Here is a 22260-nt window from a genome sequence, read left to right on the forward strand (position 1 = left end):
CCTTGAATTTGCAATCCTTCTTCCTCAGCTCCTTAGTTTCTGGGATTGTAGGCATGCACCACCATGCCAGGCTTCAAAAACATTTTCTTATAATATATTCAAAATTTATTATTGGAAATTAAGGGTAATAAACAAATTGTAATTTATATATAATTTTAAATATAATTTAAATAATGCTTAGTTTTTATATTTTTTGAAAATTTGATGAATATATTAACTATTTAACAAAAATAAAGTAATTAGTAACTCTAACATTCACTGTCCATCTAATTATCAACTAATATCATGTTTTAGGTATAGTTCATTCATACCTACACATGTAAAAACTGAAGTGAAATAAATTCTAAATATTCCAAAATCTTCTTCAGGTACTCCATGTACATATTATAAATACTGTGTTAATTTATGATTACTTTCAGAATCAGAAATTAGAATAGAAGTTTAAAAATGTTAGGCAATTTGACAAACGAAACTGTTAACAAGAATTTTACTGCATTCATGCTAAGAAATATTTAACAAATTAATTTTACTACCTAAATAGTTCTTCCACTGGAATGTTTCCTATACCTTGAAACAATATCATTTCTAAAGAACAACAACACAATTCGGAATTCTTCATATTCACAGTGTTGCTTTGTTTTAAGAACACAGAATAAAAGGTCTCAATACTGTCAGCTAAATTCATAATATCAGGATAGATCAGTTAATCTGGAAGAAAGTACTTCAGTTCTATGACAGCCTTATTCCAGCTTCAGGTTGGACTTTTGCTCCTTCTCTCTTTAACCTGAGCTTAAATCACCTTCTGATCTCTGTTTTAAATTAGAGTTGTACCCAAGCATTTCTTCTGGCAATGAGTCATTTCAATTACAATCTTTAGGGGTTGGTGGCACAATTCATGAACTCAATCTGGACAGTGGGTCATTTTGAACTGATAATGAAACTAGGTTCAGTTCATCAGCTGCTAAGCCTTGATTGAAATATTTAAATATCTAAAAATTTTGGACAATTTATAGGGACTTTATAAAAAGAAATGAACATAAATTATTACAACAAAGTGAAACAGTTTTAGAAAAATGCCCTTTATAACTGTCAAAGATTATAGTTTTCATTGAATTTTCATTGAATTATACTTTTATAAAATTTTTCTTTCTCCAGAACTGAGAGCCTAGGTAATTATATGAGCATGTCATCTCATTAAATGACAGCATTGAGTTTACCAATTATACATAAATATTGTATTTGTACAACTGGAAACTATTTGCAACAAATTTGACGTATACAACAATACTAAGCTTGGTACTAATAAATATTAGTAAAATATTGGATGGAATTCAAATACATTGGTTAGAATAAACCAGTGTAGGCTTCTGGAGAAGGAGAGGGTTAGTTAGTAATATAATGAAAATTAAGACATTACATTCATCTAACAGGCCAGTCTAACAGCACTGGAAGTCAAAATCTTTCCTTTATTCTCAAAGCATATAAAATGTTAGCTTCATGCTCAAGAATAGTAAGAATTCCTCTAGTGTTCTTCTAAGAAATTTAATCATTTTTCATGAAGGAACACCTTTTAAGAAGAAAAAGATAGCTCCACCTCATAATTTAAAATTTAATCATATAATTTTTCAATAAAAGAAAAAATTATTTCCTGAGATTATGGAAATTTCCATTATAAGTTTCATGCACTTGGGTTCCTTGGCAACAGAAACTCTTACCTGTATAGTATAGGTACCTCACAGAAAGGATGTAGTACAAGATTTATGTTGCACCTCTGCTGTTGAGTGGATTTGTTAACATAACTGATTTGTTTTTAAACATTAACTTTTAAAAACTTTTTAAATCTCAATAAATAAGAATTAACAGTTTTGTAACTGGTATAAGAACACCAGATACTGATGTGTCAATTGTTTATATGCAAAAAAAAGCAAGCAATAAAGAAAAATAAAAATGTTGACTAAGACATAACCATATAATGTAGAAAAATTAAAAGTTTATTTCTTCTACACGTAATAGAAGGTTAAATTCTTTGAATTTCTATATTCATACAATGCATTTTCATTTACAGTGAAATGCTTCTTCTTTATTCAGACTTATTTATACATGACCTTTCTCCATAAAGAATATAAAGTAAAATTTTCTTTTTCTAAAGAGTGCTGCTATGGTTATCAGGAATATTTTCAGACTGTCATATAAATATTCTATGCACACCGCCTTTATCCTCCTCCTCTGGACTTTAGATTCATACCCACGATACAAGATTAATTACATTCCCTGTTTTATGTACCCAATGTGCTCTGGGCAATATATCACAGCAAGAATGAGTCCTGAAGCAGTATGATAAAATATCTCACCATCATACCTTTACCTTATTCAGGGATGAAGTGTTAAAGGGCAGTACGTTGTGTTTTGATTTGTTGCTATCTACAATGGCTGAAATAAAGGTAATACTAGAAAGAAACTCTAGGGACATTTTAACTTTAATAGCTATTATATTTGGGGTTATAGCCAAGTGTAAAATTACTAAAATGGAGGTGCTGTGCCATGGTTTTATGGTACTATACAATATTTATCTGGGAATTGCATCCATACTGGAAAACTCCACAAGTGATCCATCATACTCTTCAGCAGAAAATTAGCAAATGAATGTACATGATTGCATCAGTGCAGGGAGTCACTGGGAGCCAATTCAAAGATGCTTGAGTTGCAAAAAGCACAAAATAATCAGAAATCTCAATTATCATCTATGCAAACTCACTCCTACCTTCATTGTACCAGGTCAAAAATTAGATGTGTTGGTTGAAAAGCTAAGCTTGTTTTCTTAAAACCAAAGGATAAGATAATTTGTAGCACTCAGACCCCAAGGGCACTGGGTAGAGTCAAGCTGTAGCTAATTTGGATTTTTAAAGATGGGAGAACATCCTCTGGTAATTTTATACCAGTTCCCCTTTTGAAGGAGTTCTTAAGCAAATGTTTACCTTGTCATCATGTGTAACTTGGGAAATATGTTCTGAGTATTATGGGGTTATGTGCTCCCCACTGTGAGTTATTCACAAAATTTCCCTCTAGTTGTTGTGCAAAGCAAGTTACTCTGAAGGTTCTCCAACGTTCTGGTTGACTTGTATTTGGAATAAGTCTTTTGTTGTTATTTGCTCTTTGACAAGAGGGACTGGAAATTGTCTGGACTTTGGAACAGACTTTGTGATGTTTGGACAGTGTTCTCAAAGTAAGTGGTGTATTAGCATGTGGTTTACTTATGCAAAACAAGCCAAAACATGGTTTGAAAGTACATTTCTTAAGAGTTTTGAGTGTTTTTGAGAAAAGCCCTTAAAAGCCCAATGTGGTACAACAGACTCACTCTAGCTAAAACATCTAGCAAGGTACTTAACTATGGCCTTTTGTAATCTGCGTTTAGCAATGCTGCAAAAACAGCTTCTTCTCTTTCCACACATATGAAGTACAAAAGTATAGCTTATTTCAGAACCACATCTGGAAAATTAATTAGTGATACCACCTACCTGCTACTACATGTTTCCAAGATATAGCATTAAGTTTTCAAACAGCAGAAACACAAATCCAACTCAATTCTATAGTGACTAACTCAACTTTTTCTTTTATAATGGGATGTTGGGGAGTAGGTAAGCTGCTAAATATATTAGAGGATACACATTTTCATTTAAAAAATCCACACTTTTCCTTTAGTTGTATTTCTGTAGCCATCTATACAACTGCAGTTGGAAAACAGCAGTATAATAAATTTGATGCCCTTTGAAAATAGGGGGCTGTGTCAAAGGGCTCTTCTCCCCAATATGCATCCCCCCCCAAGTCTCCCTACACCACTAGGGGAAAAAACACTGCATTATTTTATTCTAGCTCTATTACTAAGTCCCAGAATCTAAAAATAAATTAAAATTTAATTAATGATTTAATCAATATGCTATGAGTTGTTCACCTACAAAAACAGAACATCATCCTTACCTAAATATGTATATACATAGGCTGAACTGTGTACATAGGATAAATTTATTACATGCTGGATGTCAAGTGTGAAACAAAGCACCTACCACTCCCCATGCTGGAGTACTGTACTGCCACCAACAGTACAAGACACTTCTACATGCTCATCTCTTTTATCAACCAAAGGCACGTTATTTACCACACAGAACACTATTCTGTTGCCAAATCCAGTGATTAAGGAAAAGTATTATGTGACCTTTGGTTTGTCCCTAGGGAAAATTCAAGTATTATAATAATACAGCTTTAAAAAGTTATTTGTGTGACAAACTTAGCCACAGAAATTCTGACAAATGTGTATTTCTAAGAAATGCCCAGTTCCGGTTCCAGGACTTCAGCTGCAGCATTTGCTCTGATTCTCTTTTCCTGGCTACCCCTAGCTCCTGCACTGTCAGCCCTATCCCTGAGTTGCTACCTCTAAATATTAATGACTAGAATGACAAGAAAGGCTACTGTAACTAATGCCACAATGTAATTTTTTTACTAGGTGTGTCCCCTTAAACAGTACAACACTAGAGAGAGCAGGAATAACAAGCCAGAAACATGTTTATCTTAAGATGCCCATTCCAATCCAGGAAGACAATAAGCTATCTTGCACATTTTTTTCATCTAGGTCCCAAGCTTTAATCTGAGTTATGAAAGGTAGTAGGAAAGCATATTTTTTCAGCTATGCACCAGGGATGAAGACTAACAGATTGTGAAAATCCTTTCTCTCTAGTACCACAATTGTATTTTCATTCATTCATTAATTTACTCATTTACTCTGAACCCTAAACTCAGCCAAATAAAAACTGACTCATTGATGGAACCCAGTAAATCTTAGTTGAATGAATGTTATAAAAAGCTTTGGAATAAAATTAATAGAATTAATAGCTGAAGAATTTGTGGAGTAAAGACAACTTGGGAAGTGAGTGGGAATACTCACTTCTACAGATAACTAGGAATGTCTTCTAAAAAAGAAATTTTATTTATCTAGAGCACAAAAATGCCAAGGCTAGATTTAACAGAAACTTCCAGCCTAATAAAGAACTTTCAATACTATAGCAGTTATATTTCAATGGATTTCCTTATATCAAGTTATTCATATAGCAAATAATCAAGAAAGGTACAAACAGAATAAATGAAATTATGTATTATTGTATATCTGTAGTTGTTAAATTTGAAAGTAGAGGAAGTTGTAATGGTTTGCTCTATTCAGATCTGATTCTAGATTTTATTTTTTATTTTATACTACACTTATCCATCAAAAGGTCAAGACTTGTTCACAAAAAAATAATTATTGTAACTCTCTAAGCTGTCAGGTGTCACCTCAGTGCTGGTGTACATGATCTCAGTTGCCATGAACCTGCATTCTACCAAGCTTAATTATCTAGGAAGCAAGTCAAATCATATCTATGTCTATCTTATTTTTCTGATATAGAAATAAGCTGCATTGATCTAGCAATGTTCAACTATGAGAAAAAAATCTCAAATCTGATTAGAGCCAATAGAAAATTCTCCCAAATCAATTTTATAATCTTATTTCTAAATTCATTATGGTACAATTTTAAAAATCTACTGACTTCACTATTGTTAAAGATCATGTTGCTGGTTTAGCATTGCATCAGCCTTCAGAAACATCTACTTTCTATGTATTTTCTTTTCTTCTTTCTACATTATTTGAAAGTAGCAGCACAAGCTCTTATAACTATTAGTCAAAGTTTCATTATTATAATTATTACACCAATGATATTATTCTCCCACCTATACATTTTTGCATATACTACTCTTATTACAGAGAATCTGATAATTCTCTACCCACCCCCCAATCCTGCTATCTATATTCAGTCATTATGAATCAGAAAATAACCCTTGATGATTTTGGGAGACTACTTCTGTCACCCAAATTCAGAGAATTCTCTATTCTTAGAACTCTCAAAGCAACTGAGGCCTTATTAGGAGCTTAGTGTGGTAGGTATTGCCCAAAGAAAGCCTTCAAAAATGCTTCCACTGCCATCTGTTGTTCTCCACATCAGATGTGGAGCTTATTGCCCACCCCACCCTCCTTGAATCAGGGTTGATCTTGTGGCTGCTTTGACCAAGAGAATGTGGTGAAAGTGGATATTCTGAGAGTACTAAAAACCTTGACTTCCTGATTCTTAGAGGACAAGAGTCTGAAAATTAAGAATCACCTATTATTTAACTGACTGTTTTATTAATGAAAGCACCTAGTACATTTGACAGGGCATCATCCAGAATTCCAGACCTCAGGTCTAGTACCAGATGCCTCATAGAGTGCTATCACCCTAGATTTAGTTTGGATTTTGTTTGGGTCTTGAATGTCCCCCAAATGTCCATGCTAGCACTAAATCTAGAGTGTATTTTCAACATGATTGTTAAACTCTTGGAGTTAAGAAGCAATGGAGTGAGAATAAAACAACTGTGTGCTACATTGTTCCTGGAACAGCACCCTAAAGAAAAAAAAAAAAAACACATTGCTAAGCAGAATTTGAAATGGTTCATTTTGGTGCTGAGATACAAAAAACAAAACAAAACAACAAAAAAAAAACAAATTCTATGTAACATTAATACCTGTATTCTAAAATCAGAAAGTCCAAGAAACTCTCTAAGAAAGTTACAAATTGGACATCAGGTTTTGTTTATAGCCTATCTATCTATCTATCTATCTATCTATCTATCTACCTACCTACCTACCTACCTACCTACATATCTATCTGGTATTGAGAATTAAACCCAGGGACACTTAACCACTGAGCCACACCCCCAACCCTTTGTATTAGGGACTTGCTAAGTTGCTGAGACTTGCCTTGAAAGTGTGATCCTCCTGACTCAGCCTCCCAAATCACTGGAACAACAGGCTTGTGCCACCATGCCTGCCCAGCCAACTAATTTTTGAGAAAGGGACCAAAAGCCCACAATGCAGAAAGACTAGTTTTTAAAATTTGTAATGCCAAGAAAACTGGATATCCATATGCAGAGAATGTAACTAGACCCCATCACTCAATACTTACAATGTCTCAAAATGGGTTATAGATATTAGTAATAATAAGGCCTGAAAATCTGAAACTACTCAAAGAAAACAGGTAAAATAGTTCAAGACATTGACTTGAACCAATAGTTTACACACACACATACACACACACACACACACATACACACACACACACACACACACAAAACAAAAGCAAAAATTGACAAATAGGATAATAACAAACTAAAAAACTTCCTCACAGTAAAATAATCAATAGAGCCAAAAGAAAAACTAAAAAATGAGATGCTAATCAAACTCTAAATCTAACAAGGGGTTGATAGTTAAAATCTATAAGGAATTCAAATAACTCAGTATTAACAAATAGTCTGATTTTAAAATGTGCTAGACATAAATAGACACATCTCAAAAGAAGACATATAGCTTACAAACATAAAAAAATGTTCAACATCAATAACCATCAAGAAACAAATATCACAACCACAACAGTGTACCTCCTCACTCCAGTTAGAATGGCTATTACCAAAAAAGACAAAAAATAATTGCTGGCAAGAATACAAAGATCTCGCAAAGAAAAACTGTTTGTGGGAAACAGAAATTAGTATAGATACTAAAGAAATGAAATCCCCATGATAAGGAGATACCTACCTGGACATCAGTTTTAATCTAACATGCACAGATACAGGAAATTTAACAAATTTGAGTTCCTTTTGGATGGAGAGGTTGATGGGAGACATCCTTGAATGAGTTCACTTTCATCTATTCTACTACATGAGATGAGATTTCATAAAGACCTATGTGCTGCAACTGGAATTGTACTTGATGAGTTCAGAACCAAAGGTACATGCTAATTACAAACAATAATATGAGAAAATTTTGGAAAATATCATACTGAGAAAGAGAACATAACTGAGTCGTGGCTAGGGCATGTCACTAAAATTGTCCAAAACTCTCAAGAAAAATACCAGATTTGGGGGGCTGGGGCTCAGTGGTGGAGTGCTTGCCTAGCATGCATGAGGCACCAGGTTCGATCCTCAGCACTACATAAAAATAAACAAATAAAATAAAGGCCTTCTGTCCATCTACAACTACAAGAAATTTTAAAAAAAGAAAGAAACACCAGATTTTAAGTCTTCAAATAGACTCATGTACCTAGAAAATGCTGTATTTAACATAAGTAAAGCAGGCCAAAGTAGAGTGACTTAAAGAATATGTCCTCATCTAAAGGGAGGACATATCTTCTACTTAGATTCAACTCATTGTGGATGTATTATTGAAGCCAGAAATTAAATTGGCATATTAAAGTTAATTTTAAATGTTATAAACTAATTAAAAAATAAAAACTTTATGTAGGCTAAGTAAAATTTATCTTCAGGCCAGTTTATGGTCCATTCCATGACAGATAGCCAGCTGATGAAATCCTTTCACAAATCTAAACAGAAAACACTTTCTAAGCTTATCTACTTGCTGTCCAGAACTCAATATAAAAATCACAGATTTTCTTCACTTGGCAGTATACTGTTTCTTTCTAGGCAGTGCTGCTGTTCACTAAAACAGAGATCTTGGTGGTTGTGAGTACACAAAGAATCCTCAAACTGAGACTTAACAGACCTAGGCCATCTTTCTCTCAAACTATTTTTCTATGATAACTAGAAATATATTTTCAAGATAGAATTTAAGTATACAAGCCAAAACTGTTTCACAAAGTCCACACAAGAAATATCTTTGGAAGAACTTCTACCTTCCAGCAATTTGAATCTTCACTGAAAAATCTCCTTTCAGTACAAATGATTTTTATAGAAAGTTACAGATCATGGGGAAAATTTAGAAGAGAGGAGGACATAGGAAGAAGAATTAAGTGTAACAGATTTTTAAAAATGTTGATCATAAAATGGCTTCTCTCCTCCAATGCTCCAATACAAATGAATTTTAAAGTATTAGGGGTGCTGAAGTGTTATAATCAATGTAGTTCATGAACTTGAAACAATGAGTTAGGGTTCTAACTCAAATAATAGAACATGCTTTATATTAGCTTTCTCAAAATCCATTGTCTTTATTTTTTTAAGAGTTAGAAGGCTAGAAACAATTTCCTTCAAATGCTTAATTTATATAGGAAGTAAATGAAACCACTTTTTGCTTAAGTGTAATTTGTGGCAGAATCAAAACATTCATCCAGATTTCCTGCAGCAACGTACTTTCCTTTGGATTATTTTTCTTATTTCTAGAAGGCCATGAATACACATATATGTACATTATTACTGTAATGCCAAATTTGTGGGACCCCAATAGACTTCCAGGAACCGAATCTGATGCAGTCACACAAGAGTCTTTATTGTAAGCTTGAGCTTGGACTCACAACCATTTCCAATGCAGTAGTCCTGAGGAGTGAGTCCCGGTTCTTTGTTCAGTGAGATTTTATAGGTCTTGGGGGGATAATCTATGCGTCACAACATCACACGGCAAATAATTTCACACAACAAGTTGGATAGGGGTGGTTGGTTAGTACAAGAGGGGGATTCATTTGTACTGATTGGTTTAAGCCATGAGGGGTATATGTGCTAAACTACATGGTTTCCTAACATGTCATCAACCACCATAAACTATAGGGGGTCATCTAGCATCCCAGATATTTTCCTTGTCTCATGCTGATTGGGGGTTGCTATGGGTCCTCACCTAGCCTGAGTCAGGGACACCTGACAGCAGATCTCTCCTGTTATTTGCAGATTAATAACTCAGCAGGGTGGGTATGTGCCTTGGAGTGCTCTGTGTGTTTTTCCAAGGACAAAGGTCATACCCCCTTCCTTGGACAGGCTTTGCTCCAAAGTAGAGGCTAGTTCTCAAAAATGGAGTCACATCAGTTTCTCACTACTGGCGTGTGTTATTGGGAGGCAGCCAGTGCCTCCTTAGGGGGTTCTTCTTCCTGCCAAGAAGCATGTAAGCCACCTAAGAAATTAAAGTCTGGAATAATTTAGTGAAGAACAAAAGACAAAGTTGGAAAGATAATTTCAAAAGATGGAGCCTTGATAGGTGCAGTTGCACAGAAGCTGAAGCCAGACAATTAGAAAATGGCTCCCATGGTTTATTTAAGGGGTATATCAAAGGCAGGGATAAGATTTCAGGGGTGGAGTCTTGCTTCAGGATGTCTTGCAGTTGCAGGTTGTTGGCTTCTTGGCAGGTCACAGGGTTCTCAGAGGGGCCGTGCAGCTATAGCAGGTCATTCCATCTCTAGCGCTGTGTGGGACCTTTGGCAGAGCTTTGATAAGGGTTCACAATTTGTCTGGGCAGTCAAGCAGAGGAAATATCCACTGGAAGTTCCCAGACATCAGATTCTCTTATTCATTAGTCTGTAGTGTGCAATGTAATCCACACCAGCCCATGGATGGATCTGGACAATGTAGAGCTGGATGAATTGATGCTTCCCCTTCATCAAGGTCTGTCAGTTCAAACTCTAGTAGTTGTTTTGGAAATTAAATAAAAATATGTATATGGGCTTTGAGGAATTAAAGAATTAGCGGCTCTTTCCTTAGAAGTAAAATAAGGAATATAAAATTCAAATAAAATAAAAGACAGCACAAGTGCTATCACATGTGAAAGCTTTCAGAATGAAAATGGAGTCACTTTTGTTAAAACCCTAACCAAAAACAGATAAACAACCAGGAAGTGACAATGTGGGAGATCTCAAGCATATAACCTAATGACAAGAACTATATATAAAAGACCATGCCAGGACCATAATCCTGCAAAAAGACCACTACAATCTTATACAAAAAAAAAAAATGCTTCTGAAAGAATGTCTACCCAACCACTATTTAATCTTGGATGGATGCCAACCTTGTTATTGATCCTTGTAGACAAAGATTATGTTTCAAATATCTTATATAAGTCTCATTTAACCTTTAAATATTTCTTGATCTCTACCTCTTTGATTAACCAATAATATGGCATGTTTTTTTTCCCCATTGCAATGCTAGCTGTGCTATTCCCAAGTAAACTTAATATTTAGAAAATTTCTCTGTTATTTAGGTGACATATCTAGTTTCCAGAGAGAGACCTGAAGCAAAGAGAAGTTCAGAGGAAATAGAACATACCTAGAACCAAGTATATCAACATTGAGCTTTCTCCACTTTGTTTCCATGGCTCAACTTTTTCTGCTCTAGTGAGTCTTCTCTCAAGTCAAGCTCACTTCTTTGTAGAGGATTCCTGCTGCCTTTATTTGGATCTGGTCCAAATAAAGGATGTTGAATAACTTTTGGAGACTCAAAAAGTCTCGTCTTTTCTGACAAACCCTTTACAGTATAAAAACACTGTCCTTTTAGTCTTGGTACTCAGATTTCCACAGAATTTACATTCTGTGAGAACTTCATATGATTTCATGAGCCTAGTTTACTATTTTATTTGGTGTGCAAGACTAACTTAAAATTGTTATAAGCATCTTGATTTTGGTTTCATTTTGCTTTAGTTATATGCACCTATAAATGATTTGACTTTTATTTATTTTGTTTATCATTTCTTGTTTCTAAACTTTATTTAAGGGCAAAAATAAAAATTCAGTAATGAGCATGAGAAGGCCAATTAAAAGTTACCAGGCAGTGCCCACTATCTATGAGGGATTCTGATTCCCAAAGATAAAATCTCTCATGATGATTACCTGATCATGGATAGTACCATTAGGGCAGCTTCCAGGCACAAAACAATTATGGTGCAATTAGGGAAACCTTGCTCAGATCAAACCTGGGCAAAGGGTATGTAAAAGAATCCTGTGCCAGGTACACTTGTGAAAGCAAAACATTTTTTCCAAAGCCCTTAAAATTTTCTCACAGGGTTTTCACTACTCTCAAGGGAATAGGAAACAAAATGGAATATCCAAATCATCAACATGCAAAGTATCCCTCTCTTCATGAACTCCACATGGCTGTATATATGGTCCATTGTTATGTAAGCTTTCTTTCTAATCAATAGAAAAGGATAATTCTAAACTGCAATTATAAAGCTAACATGTAAAGGCTTTTAGCTCTTATTTTTCTTGACCTATTTTGAATCTGCTTTTTTGTTTACATAAGATAATGAAAATGGCAAAAATTAATTATTTCCTTAGGATATTTCAGCCAATATAGGAAAAAGCTTTCAAATTAAAGAGCTTACAAGTTATAGTAGCCTCCTAGCTGATCTCATTTTGGAAATAAAAATTTAGGTGTGCCTGACAAACAGTAGCTTAGGGTGATGAAATAGTTTTTCTTTCTTTTGTTAACTACCTTAATCTTTCTTAATTACATTAGTCAAAATCTTTAACTTAGAGCAATAAAAAAAAAAGATCTCTGTGTCTGGCATAAAAATTGCTTTGTCTGTCACATGGCAAAGGAAAAGTGTAAATAACATTTTAAAAATGATTTCTGAAAGTATTTCCCACCCTTATTGTGAGGGGAGGCTTTTTAAAAACAAGTTTCTATGTGAACTACTTTACCTGAAATCTGATCCATAAACTTCAGAAAAGACTACCTCTCAGCAAAAATTAAATTCTTAAAATTTAGCTACATAAACAGGTGACCTTAACTTATTCCCCTTTTATCAGAAATGTAACTTGCAATCAATCATATTTTTATAAACTAAGTTTCATATTTTTTACTGTCTTATGACTAAAATCCTAAAATAAAAGCTACAAGATCTTTGTGTATGTATATTTGCATGTTACAAATGTGTACATGGTGTCTGTTGTGTCTATCTTCCTTTTAAGAAATTATGATGAAACTAGTTTACAGATAAATGAGTGATCACATAAATTAAGATTAATTAACCCAAATACCTTTTAAGCTTACATGACTTAAATAAATATTTAAGTCATGTAAATATTTAAGTTATATTTTAAATATTTTTAAAATATGTAATCAATTCTCTTTGTTTGATCTTCATTAGCAGTTTGATGACCCTATCAGTTTCTTCCTTTAAGATTTAAATATTTTTTTAAATCAGCTGATTTAAAAAATTGTTGGCAAAATAAAAATGAAAATGTCTTCACACTTGTTTGAATACATTTTGGGTTGAGATTGCAGGCCAGGCAAAGTTATATTTATCTGTCAGATATTTAAGATGAGAAAAAGCACCAGTTCAATCTAAGAACAAGCATGTAGATAAAAATACAACACAGTATCCATTGCTTCTTGTGTATCAAACAAAACAATTAATTTTAGGGCTTATCTTTGAAAAATAACTTGAAATGATGAGGAAGCTTATCTACTCAGTTTCCATAAATAATCTAGGTATAATTGCTAAAAATAAATAAATTACATAAATGTAAATGAGACAAACATTTATGAACCTGAATCATTTAAAGTCTTAATGAAAATAACCGAACTTCCTTGTCAATTGCTGAATAATAGCTATGCTAAATCTTTTGTCATCCACAGCTCTGATTCTTCTCTAAAAGCATTTGAAAGCAGATTCAAAATAATTGTTTTAATACAGTTTCTGAAAATTTCAAGACCAATGGAATAAATAAAACGTTTTAAAACTTAAAGGAAGAAACTGATAGGGTCATCAAACTGCTAATGAAGATCGAACAAAAGAGAAGTAATTATATGAGACTGCATAAAATAATAAAACTCAGAGCTTTCTAAATTTGTGATTACTATAAATCGCATTTCTTGCTGTACCTAGGTGAATAATCAAGTCAAATGTGATACCACTGAACTTATTTTGCAAATAAATTGGGCTTTCTTTGATTATGTTTGGTAAAAAAAATCACTACAACTACAGAGAAAAAATTTCCTTTTTAAAAAACATTTTTGGATATTTACTTAAATATTTATGTTTTCTGAAATTAATGAAACTTCTTTATGTATAGTTTACAACAATTTGGTAAAATTTCCTTTTGCAAACGAAATGGTAATATTTACTTTTCTCCCTACTTGATTTCTCCCAGTTACCAATACTTCCCCTGCCAGGGTACCACACCAGACTAGACCAACAACTGAGAAAGGCCTATCTATCTCAGCACAGAGAGATCATCAAAATCTAATAACAAGTAGGGCACCGTGGCACACACCTGTAATCCCAGCTACTCAAGAGGCTGAGTTAGGAGGATTTGCAAGTTCAAGACTAGCCTCAGTAAGTCCCTATCTCAGAATCAAAAATAAAAAAGTTCTGAAGGTATAGCTCAGTGGTAGAGTGCCCATGGGTTCAATTGCCAAATAAGGGATGGGGGGAAGGTGGTAGAGAGCTAATTACAGGACTATTAATCAATGAGGCTTTTGGTGAAAGATCTGGATCACAAGTGGGAAATGTGAAAGTGGTTTGAATGGAGTAACTTCTGTCAATCCCTAACCACCCCCTAAAAAAAGTTTTTTCCATCTTCAGGACTTGATAAAGGAAATTCTGTATATGCATGGTTCATAATAAAAACTATTCACAAAAGTCTACCAGAACCACAACCTCCTTTGAACAAAGGCCACCACAATCTTACATAAAAAATACTTCTGCAAAAATGTCTGTCCAACAATTTTTTTCTTGTCAGAACGTCTCATAAAACACCAAATATACCTCTATAAAGACAGAAGGTAAAATAATGCTAATTCTGTGAATTATCACTTATCATATGAATCCACATACTGCCGCCAACTGACAAAAAGAACTCATGGAAAAGATAGAATTGATTGTTTAATATTGGACTGATTCTTGTAGCAAGATTATTGTCACAAAATATTTTAGGTAATCTCCCTCCCCCTCCCAATTTAACTTTAAAAAGTCTCCTTAACAAAATCTTTTGACTATGCCCATAGTTTACTGTAGCTATGCATTCCCACTGCAATGCCATACTGTACCCAATAAACTTAATTTTTACAGAATAGCTTTGATTGATATCACAATGACATACATGACAGATAATTAGTATAACTAATAGAAAATAAAATGAATCATAATATACAACTTACTCCAAAAGAAAACAAAAGCAAAAAGATACTTAGAACAGCTGTGTCACATAATAAACAAATGGTAAAATAATAACTATAAACCTAAATGTAACACTATTACATTAAATGTAAATGGAGTAAAAACTCCAATGACTAAAACTACCAGACTAAAGATTAAAATATCAATATATGCTGATTACAATAATGTACTTTAAAGGATACAGTATGTTTTGAAACATCAATATAAAATATACATAATGCAAGTACAAACCAAAAAAACTCTTAAAGCATGTTAGACACAGCAAAGTACAAGACTCATTAAAGTAGACATCTTTAAAAAGAAAATTGCAGAGAACATAGTCAGAAATGACATATCTCAAGATCACAAAGGAAAAGTTATAGTATACCAATTTTACTAAGTATCACAGTTCAATGAGGCATAAATAAGAAACAATATAAGTAGCTGAACAACATTAATGGGTTCTTTAAATCTCATTGATAATATTTTGAAATAATAGTTGGAAAATAAGATTTACTACATGCACCAAATAAAAGGAATGGTTTGTTTTTTGTGTCTTTTATTTGTACTTTCTAGATATGCATGACAACAATAGAGTGTATTTTGACCTATTGTACATACATGGAGTAAGTACAACTTCTTGCAGAAGAGATTCCATTATTGTGGTTGTACATGTTATGGAGTACAATGGTCATATATTCACATATATGAATATATGACCATTGTATGATTCATTCTACTGTCTTTCCTATTTCTATCCCTCCTCTCTTTCCTTCACTCCCCTTTGTCAAGTCCAATGAACTTCTAACCTTCCCCTCCCTTGCTGTGCATTAGCATCCACATCAAAGAACATTCTGCCTTTGGTTTGTGCAGACTGACTTATTATCACTTAGCACAATATTTCCAGTTCATGCTGTAATTTCATTCTTCTTTATGGCTAAGTAATATTCCATTGTGTATATATACCATATTTTCTTTATCCATTCATCTGTTGAAGGGTACATAGCTTGGCTGTTATGAATTGAGCTTCTATAAACATTAAAGTGGCAACATCACTATAGTATACTGATTTTAAGTCTTTGGGGTATAAACCAAGAATTGGGATAACTGGGTCAAATTACCATTTTTCCATTCCAAGTACTCTGAGGAATCGCCATACTTTTTTTCCATAGTGGCTGCACCAATCTGCACTCCCACCTTTTCCCTCACAACCTCCCCAATATTTACTGTTTTACTTATATTCTACATAATTTTTGCCATTCTGACTAGAGTGACATGGAATCTCAGTGTAGTTTTGATTTTCATTTCTCTAATTGTTAATGTTGTTGAATATTTTTCATATATTTGTTGATCATTCATATTTCTTCCGTGAAATGCCTGTTCAGTTCGTTAGCCCATTTATTAATTGGATTACTTGAGGGTTTTTCGGTAGATATCAATCACTTACCTCTACTGACTCTGCATCTACTTTCTTGCCTCATCTCAAACTATTCTGCACTCACCACACATACACATACTTATCTATCTTTTGAACATACATACAACTTCCTTCTTAGGCATCAAGAGTGTGGGTCTCTATAGAGGCAAAATCTTGAAGCCTCACCAATCACCCAGTCAGAATCCTATTTTACGCATCAATTATAGACACCTACAAACATACTCTCTAGAAGCTTTCACAATTAAGGGTTGGAGTGTGATAGAAAAATAGCCCACAGAACTCTATTAACAGAATATACAAAGTGCAGATTATTTAAAAGACCCTCATTGGGAAGAAGTAGCCACAAATAACTACATTATGCATGTTTATTAGATAGATATAGATGCCCAAGGTAAAGAAAAAGAGGCGTAGCAAGGAGGCATTCTTCCAAAAATATTTTTTTATGTTACACAGAAAAATTAGGCTGCCAAGATGGATATGGCTACCCCATGATATTCTTTCATAATTTGATTTCTGTAGCTCCCTGGGGGTAATACCTGATTCTCCCTTGCTACATCCTGCACAGCGAATGAACAGTTCACTAGACACAGACTGTGAGAAGGATTGAGAAAATTAAAAGTTATAAAGGAAAGACAAAGGGCAGGAAAATAGGTTAAAAGTGGGGCTTGGTGGGTTGGTCAGCCAGATGGGTCTGACCTCTAACAAAGAATGAGGGCTTGTGTGTTTTATTTTATATGCAAACACATCAGATAAATTTATTGTAAACTTTTACAAGATAAATAAAAGGCTGCGGGGGGATATAGCCTAATTGGGAGATTATCAACTTGCCACAGTATTTCTTCCTCCTCTAGGCAGCTGGCACCTCAAGGCTATTTGGACACACTGATATCTCCTCTACCCTTGGGCAGCTGCATTTGTACCTACATCTGTTTGAACCAATAAATTCTGTGGGAGAGAGAATTCTTTCAGCACAAGGTGTCAGCAAAAAACTGAGCTCTCTCTAATCAGTGAAATATCAATCAGAGTGCTCAGAGGAGCAATACCCCTGCCTTGAAGGTGGCTGAATTCATTCAGAGATGCTGAAATTTCTCTGTTCATTAACATACTCACCTAGCTGGAAAACTTGCCACACAACACTGTACCAGATCATAATTAATGTTATACATAGCTTCCATTTTAGCCAAGACATAAGTAAGCCACTGAAGGTTTTTCAATAGTTCTATGAGATGATTATGTTTACATTTTAGAAAGATGACTCAAGAGTTGTGGGGACTATGGGCTATGTAAAGGTAGGGCAAGAAAACAGAGATTGCATAGGATACTAAAATAACCCAGGTGTGAGATACATGCATTCCCATCAACAATGAATAAAAGTTCCCTTTTCTTCACACCCTGACCATACTTCCAACTTTCTGATAATTATTCTAATACATGTAATATGGCATTTTCATTATTTCTGAAATGAATATCCCTGTGAGGTTGGACACATTTTCATATACCTGTTTGTCACTTATGCATCCTCTTGGAGAACTAATAACATCTTTACCCATTTTTTAAATGGAGTTATTTTATTTTTGCTATTGGGCTTGTAAATTTATTTTTTTTAGATACTAACTTGATATGTTTTGCAAGCATTTTTTTCCCATTTCATAGGATGCTTCTTCACTATTTCCTTTGTTGTGTAGAAATTTTTGATGAAATTTTGTGTATTTTCACTTCTGTTGTTTATGCTTTTGGTGTCATATCCAGACAAAGGTCAAGGTCAAGAGCTTTATTCCTATTTTTCTCCAGCAATTTTATAATTTCAGGTCTTTCATTTAAGTCTTTAATCCATTTTGAGTTGATTACAGAATGAAATAGGTGTCCAACTTCATTTTTCTGTATTTGGCTAATTTTCCCAGCACAATTTATTGAAGAGAATACCTTTTCTCTACTGCCTTGGCACACTTGTGGAAGACCAATTTTCATTCAACACATCCTCTTATTTCTGGGTACTCTGTTCTATTTGTCTGTATGTACACTATTATGTAAACATTTCTTTTATTACTGTAGCTTTGCATTATATTTTGGTAGCAGCACAGGATACCCACAGCTTTGTTCTTCTTACTCAAATTTGACTATTTGAAGTCTTATTGGCATCCATATAAACTTCAGGTTTTTTTTTTTCCTCCCCTCTTAAAGGAATGCCATTAGAATTTTTTTAAAATACCTTTGTTTCTTTTTTTTTATGTGGTGTTGGGGATAGAACCCAGTGCCTCATGCATGGGCTCTACCACTGAGCCATGGTTTTGATTATCACTAAATCTGTAGATTGTTTTGAGTAACATTGCATCCTAACACTATTCTAATGCATGAACATTTCTTTCCATTTATCCTTTTGTTAATTTCCTTCATCAATGTTATAATCATGTATGAGTTTTTCACTTCTTTGTTCAGATTTATTTGCTTTATGGTTTTTGTTGTTACTTGCTATTGTGAATGGTATTGTTTTCTTAATTTCATCTTGGGTTGTTTCATTGTATACAGAAACATGACTGAATTTCGTATGATCATTAAGCCTTAAACAATTCAGGTTTTGAATATATAAAATATCCTGCAATATGATCAAGTGAATTGAAAACAAAGATTTTTATTGCTTACTTTCAGACTTGAGTATCTTTTCTTTTTCTTATCCAATTGCTCCAGAAGATCTCTAAGGCTACGCTGAAGTGATAAGTGTAGACTGCTTTCTCCAGATATTAGAAGCAATGCTCTACAGTTTTTCCCATTAATGTTAGCTAGGAGCATTCATATACGGTCTTCATTGTATTGAAGTACATTCCTTCCAAACCTGTTTGGTGAAGTTTTAATTAAATAGATGTTAAACTTTATCATATGCCTTTTCTGCATCTAACATGATCAGGTGGTTTTCATTCATTAATGTGATGTGTTATTTGCATATGTTGACCATCTTTACATCCCAAACTCAAACCCAACTTGGTGTTGGCTTAGGATCCGTTACTGTGTTGTTTGCTAGCATTTTATATCTATGTACATCAGGACAGTATGTTTGTGTCTGGTTTTGGTATTAAAGTACGTTAGTCTTATAGAACGAGTTCCCTCTTCTATTTTTTGAAAGTTAAACAAAGATTTTGAAATTCTGGTAGAATTCACCCTTGAAGTTATCTGGTACTGAGTTTTTCTTATTAGATTTCTGATTACTAATTTTTCTTATTTGTTATTGGTGTGTTCAGATTTTCCACTTTGTGATTCACTCTTGATAAGTTGTTTCTAGGAATTTATCCACTTTTCTAGTTATCCAGTAATTGGAACATAATTGTTCAAAATAGTCCTTGACAATTCTTCTTCTTACTTCTGAGGCATCAGTTGTAATGTCTCCTCTTCCATTCTAATTACTTTATTCCCTTAGCCTGTTTGTTGATCTTTTTTCAAAAAGTTTTTTAAAAAATAGTTTTCAAGAGTGCGGTTAAGTTTCCAAATATTTGTTAATTTCCCAGTATTACTGATGTTTTCAATTTCATTCCAATGTGGTCAGAAGATTCTTGGAATGATTTAAATCTCCTTAGATTTGTTAAGACTTATTCTGTGATATGTGGTCCATCCTGGAAACTGTTCCATTAGCATTTGAGAATTTGTATTCTACTGTTAAGTGGAAATTTTTATATATGTCTGTTAGGACCATTTGGCCTACAGTTTTGTTCATTTAATAATTTTTGTCTAGATGTTATCTCTTGCTTGAAGAAAATACTGAAGTCCCAAACTACTATTTTATTACTGTTAATTATGTCACATCTGTCAATATCAGCTTTAAGTTCTCCAATGTTAAGCTCACAAATATCACTATCATATCTTCCGGTTGAACTGGCCTTTTTATAATACTCTATCAACTTTTGTGGTGCCTAGAATTTTAGACTTAAAACAGTATTTTGCCTATGTACAGACATTTCTGCTTTCCTTTGGTTATCACTTAAGTATATTTTCCATTCATTTCCTTTCAGCTTATGTGTCTTTAAAGAGAGTATCTTGTAGCCAATATATCACCAATTTATTTTGTTTTTAATCCTCAATCTATGTTGATTGACTGGATTTAATCCATTTACATTTGACATGATTATAGTCAGCCCAATGTATCCACAGGTTCTGCATCTGTGAATTCAACCTGAAAGATTGAAAATATTTTCTTAAAAAATTGCACATGTACTGAACATGTGAATTTTTTTCTTAACCTTACTCCCTAAACAATCCAGCATAGCTATTTACACAATGTTGGTTATATCAGGTATTTTAAGTAAACTGCAAAGGGTGTATGCATTGACTAGGACACTGGGACACAGGTGTGCTTTCTATAGCAGTGGCATCAGTATCAGAGATACAGCCTTCCACAAAATGGCCTCAGAGCTAGGGTTCTAAGTATGCAGGTTGCAACCTCAGCTCCAGAATATACGTACAACTGCATGGAGACAGAAGCACAGCAAGTCAGGCCCTTGGGTGGCAGGCACATCAACGGCTCTTCCTAAAGGGGTTGAGGGCAAAGTTGCACAGCAGTGTGTATTGTGAGCAGGTGCAATAGCTGAGATCATCATTGGCAGACTTTAAAGTCCTTGGTGGTAAAACTGGCAGATGTTCACTGCAATGACAAGTGCTGCCAGATCTTCCTGCTATTGTTTTGCCTTGCAGAGAGAGGTCATGTAGAAGAGATTCTTCTGGTGACAAGTTATGCTGGGTTAGTGGATGTTAGAACATACATAAGATCTTCTATAATATTTATTTTTGCCTTCCTTTTTTGTGCTAGGAGTTGCTGAAAGTTCCTCATTATACAATGAAGTTTTTCCAAAGATAATTTCAACAATATTTCTTGTTATGTTTTATTTTATGGGGAACACATGAGCACTGAGACCTCCTAGTCCACCATCATCCCAATGTCACTTTCTGGGAAATTATTTTATAAGTACATCCCAAGAGTAGCAACTTCCTAACAGGATGTCTTAGTTCCAATGTCAAAGTGAAATTTTTTGCTTAATATATACCATCATTAAACAAAACTGTTTTATTCAACTTTTTTTTTTTTTTTTTTGTCACTGTGAACAAAATACTCAACAAGAAAAACTTGTAGGAAAAGTTTATTTGGGATTCATGGTTTCAGAGATCTCAGTCCACAGAGAACTGATTACACTGATCTGGGCCCAAGGAGAGATAGCACATCATGGGGGAAGAGTTGTGTGGGAGAAAACTACCCAGAGCATGGCAGGATCAGGAAGCGGGGAAAGAGAGAGAGAGGTGGTGGAGGAAGAAGGGGCCACAGCAAGAACAACCCTTTCAAAGCATCCACACACACACTTCTTCCACCCAGTTAACAGTTCATAGAAACTAGGATGGACTGATCAGTTTACGGCTCTCATAATTTAAACATTTGACCTCAGCATATTCCTGCATTAACAGGAGCTTTGGCCAGTGGGGGGGCATCTCATCTAAACAATAATAAAAACTAATGAAGAAGCAACTTTATGTTGAGAACTTTTCAAAATATTTCAAAACTCTAAAAAAAACCAGAACACAAGTGTTAATTTAAGCATGGTGACACACTGATCTCAGACTTCCAACAATGAGAACTGAGAAGTAAATCTGTTGTTTATAAGCTGCTCACTTTATACTACTTTGTTTCAGCAGCGCAATTAAAACGAGTGTAAGCCATTACAAAACTGCAAATTAAAACTGTAAGAATAACTAAAATTAAAAAAATTAACAGTAAATGTTTATGAGAACGTAAAGACAGTGATCTTCTATATACTATTAATAGAAATATAAAATGATACAGCCATTCTAAATAGTTTGGTGATTTCTTTTCTAAAAGTTAAACATATATTTACCATTTGACCCAGCAATCAAATTGCCAGGCATT

This window comes from Ictidomys tridecemlineatus, chromosome 8 (genome assembly GCF_052094955.1).
Source record: "Ictidomys tridecemlineatus isolate mIctTri1 chromosome 8, mIctTri1.hap1, whole genome shotgun sequence".
Taxonomy (NCBI): Eukaryota; Metazoa; Chordata; class Mammalia; order Rodentia; family Sciuridae; genus Ictidomys; species Ictidomys tridecemlineatus.